We start from the raw sequence: 4,203 nt of genomic DNA, 5'->3' as shown, positions 1-4,203 counted from the left end.
AGGAGCTCTGGTAGCATAGTGCCTAAGGCACTTGACTGCTAACCAGAAGGTTGGCAGTTCAAACCCACCAGCCACTCCTTGGAAGGATGGTTGGGCAATCCTACTTCCGTAGTGATATTGCCTCAGAAATCCAAGGAGGGGTCGCTATGAGTCGGGGCTGACTCAACGGCAAACAACAACAACAACAAATATATATATAACGTGGATAGTCCATAAAGATGCAAGAAATTAATCATGGAAGGAAATTAAGATGTTTACAGGTGTGTTTTATGAATTGATAAAATACATGGACAATGAAATAGGCATCAAAGGTAACGTCTGCTATTCTAATTGTAAACACACACACACACACACACACATGCACACACAATCTCAAAAACATAAATATAACTCCCAAATTTAGTGAACAATGGTCTGCCATTTCACTTATAAAATATATTATCTTTGTTAAAACACTCTTTGAAGTCTCAGCATATTAACCAGAAATTATATCTGCACGATAATTAGAATATCTCTAAGGCAGGATTCCAAAGTAGGCAAAAAGAAGGACAAAAGAATTGCTTTGTGTCCTGGGATAATAACCAAGATTAGCGAGAACTTTAACTAGAGGTTACAATAGGGGATGAAGAGAAGACGGCTACTAGAAAGAAGTAAGGTGGCCTGTGAAGAATATGACTGTTTCTCAATATGACCTTTTGGAGATATTTCAAGTATGGGATATAGGACAGAATAGGGTATTAGCTTTAGACAATGTTTTTTTCTTTTCTTGTTCATGAGCTTAGAGCAGTGTTTATTCTCTCTGATAATGTTTAGAAACTCTCAGTGCTGGCTATTTTATATAGATTCCCTCAGGGGCAGTTGTCCCAGGGAAGAAACCAGGGAGCAGAATTCGATAGGAACTAATCATGTAATCTGGTAGCATAATGCCTAAGGCACTTGACTGCTAACCAGAAGGCTGGCTGTTCAAACCCACCAGCCACTCCTCGGAAGGAAGATGGGGCAATCTACTTCCGTAGTGATACTGCTCAACTCGATGGCACATAACAACAACAACAGCAATCATGTAATCACAACAGGAGCTCTGGTGGCATAGTGGAGAAGGCATTTGGCTGGCTGCTAACCAGAAGATCAAACTCACCAGCTACTCTGCAGAAGGAAGGTGGGGCAATCTACCTTTGTAAAGTAGATTGGACACCTAATGGGACTCGCTATGAGTAAGAATCAACTCAATAGCAATGAATTTGGTTTGAATCATGTAATCAGATACCAACCAAAAGAAATGCTAATTCCAGTCAAAGTGGACCACAATCAGGGTAGTTGGCCCTATATACAATCAGTGAAATCTAAAGGAATTTCCGTGATAAAATTAAGGGGCCTTTTAACAAAACAAAACAAAACAAAAAACCTCACTGCCATCGAGTCAGAGTCAGATCCAACCCATAGCGACCCCTTCTTGGGTTTCCCAGGCAGTATCACTACAGAAGTAGATTGCCCAACCTTCTTTCTGAGGAGTGGCTGGTGGGTTTGAATGCAATAGAGTGGAAGCTATTATCAGTTCATAATCTAGAACTTTATAAAACCTTATTTTACTTTTTCTAATGATTCTCGTTTTTTGTTTGTTTTGTTCTGCTTCTTTGCTTATTTTTCTCCAAAAAGTCTACACTGTTGTTGTTAGCTGCCTTGAAGTCAGCCAGTGACTCAGGAAAACATCATAATCTGTTACAGAGTAGAATTTTTCCACAAGGTTTTGTTGATTATAATAATTATGGAAGCAGATCATCAGGTTTTTTGGTCTATGGAGTCACTGGATGGGTTTGTACTGCCAATTTTTCAGTTGGCAGCCAATTGCAAACCTTCTCTGACACCAAATCTCCTACAGACAATAGTAGAAAAAAGAATTTAATTGAAAATACTTGTGAGGTTTGATTACTAAGCTGAAAAATTGAGAGACTATGTCTTAGTGTTCAAAAAGTTTTTATACTGACATGTTGTTGTTGTTGTTATGTGCTGTGGAGTGGGACCTGACTCATGGCGAACACTCCTTGGGTTTCCGAGGCAGTATCACTATGGAAGTACATTGCCCAACCTTCCTTGTGAGGAGTGGTTGGTGGGTTTGAACCACCAGCCTTCTGGTTAGCAGTCAAATGCCTTAGACATTATGCTACCAGACATGTTTGGGGGACATATATTATGTACCAAACACTTACAGTGAAGGTAGTGTCTTCAATATGATTGCCTTACTTTCTACATAGACTCTCAGAGTACAAGAAGTCTCTCAAGTAAAATCTTGAAATTTGAGTAAAGAAGATATCCTGGTCTTTGGAAATATCGATCATTTTTATTTATATCCTGAGAAATTATAATATTCCAGCAATGTGATAGGATGAGTATGCAATTATGAACAATATAGGATCTTATCTGAAGAATATTGTGCACTAAAGGAAGAGAGGGAACTAAATAAGCAATCTGATACAGTTCTGAGATAAGGATAATACATAGAAGAACTTAAAGAATGGAAAGAAAGCCATATCATCATGTATTTTTCTCTCACTCTTTGTCCATTCTCCATTGGTGACTCCACTTACACATAAGTTAGGCAGTTCAGAAACTTCCCACAGTACATTGATGATCTCTTCATTTTTGTTTTCATGTTTTTTTTTTTTTCCATTTATTCCATTTTTAGAAAGTTTCCATAGCTATTTGTTCCTGTTCAGTAATTTTCCTTCTGCAGTGTCTAAATTGCTGTTAATGTCATCAAGTATATTTTTCATTTCAGAAATTGGATTTTTCATCTCTAATATTGACATGTTTCTTTTAATATCTCTTATGTCTCTACTTAATATGTTCATTTTTTTCTATTGTCTTGAGTATATAGAAAATAGTTATAATAGTTTTATTTTCCACTTTTTCTACTGTGCATGATTTTCCACAGTCTGTTATTGTATTTCTTCTTATCCTAGTTTGTAAATGCTTGTTTCTTTGTGTACCTATTAACATTACATTAGACATTATGAAGTCTTGATGTTGGATATTTTTGTGTTTCTTCAATTATTCTTAAGCTGTATTCTTTAATAGAGTTACATTACTTGGAAATAGTTTTTTTTTTGAGGCTTATTTTTGTCTTTGTTAAGTGGGAACATAACAGCTCATTTTAGTCTAAAGATGATTTTGCTTCACAACTGAGGCAATAAACTTCTATATACTATAACAAATTCCCTGGAATTATGAGTTTCTGCATGCAAGTGTGGAAATAGGAACTATTCCTAGCCTAATTTAATCTTCAGAATTTTTCTGTTAATTTTTGGTGGTTCTTTTCCAGCCTCAGTAGTTTCCTCACATCCATTCAATGAATAATACTCAGTGGAAGACCTGTGTGCTACTCTTTGAAGATCTCCAGATGTCGTTTTCTTCCATATAACTCCTCTCTGGTACTCTGCTATGTGCAATGTAGCTGTCTTGTGCTGGCCAAATTCATAGCTTTGTCTTTTCAACTTTGGAAGATAACCAACCAGGCTGCTCCCATATTTCCACTCACTGTGCTGCAGCAAGAAAACACTAGTCAATAAACTGTTAATTGTTTATTTATCTCACTTGCTTCTCTTCCTCATAGATTACTCTCCTTTGCTACCTGATGTCTAACAACTGTAGATTGTTGTTTCGCATATAATTTTATGTCTTTTTAAATATTTTTTCAGGTGGGAAAAGAAATGTAAATATTGTTACTTCATCTTGACTTGAAGTGGAAGACTTTCAGCCATTATTTATTTAAATATTGCATCTTCTTTCCTTTTCTGTCTTTTATCTGGTGTTCCAACTACACAATTGTTTGGATTATTACTGAATCCTTTATATGTATCGTATTTTTTTTTATATGTAGTCCATCTATTTGTCTCTCTGTACTTTAATCTAGATGCTAAATTTTTATGTATATTTGTTTATTCTTTTTTCAGTTGTGTTCAAATCACTCTTTTATCTAAAAACTTTTTAATTTTTTGTGTATATCTTTAACTTGAATTTTTTTATTAATTTCTGTTTATATTGCCCATGGAAATTCTTCTTCCTGTAATGTAAAGTCATGTGTATATTAAATTTAGTTATTCCAACATGTCTGTCCCTGAAAACTACAGTATCTTCTATTTGTTTCATTTTCATAGCATTTAGTTATGTTGTCATGTCTCCTTCAATGACTTTTAATTTAATTTC

Source organism: Orycteropus afer, unplaced genomic scaffold, assembly GCF_000298275.1.
Source record: "Orycteropus afer afer isolate SDZICR_OR568_19922 unplaced genomic scaffold, OryAfe1.0 scaffold01145, whole genome shotgun sequence".
NCBI classification, from domain to species: Eukaryota; Metazoa; Chordata; class Mammalia; order Tubulidentata; family Orycteropodidae; genus Orycteropus; species Orycteropus afer.
The sequence above is the reverse complement of the archived record's forward strand: the minus strand, read 5'-3'. Positions refer to the sequence as shown.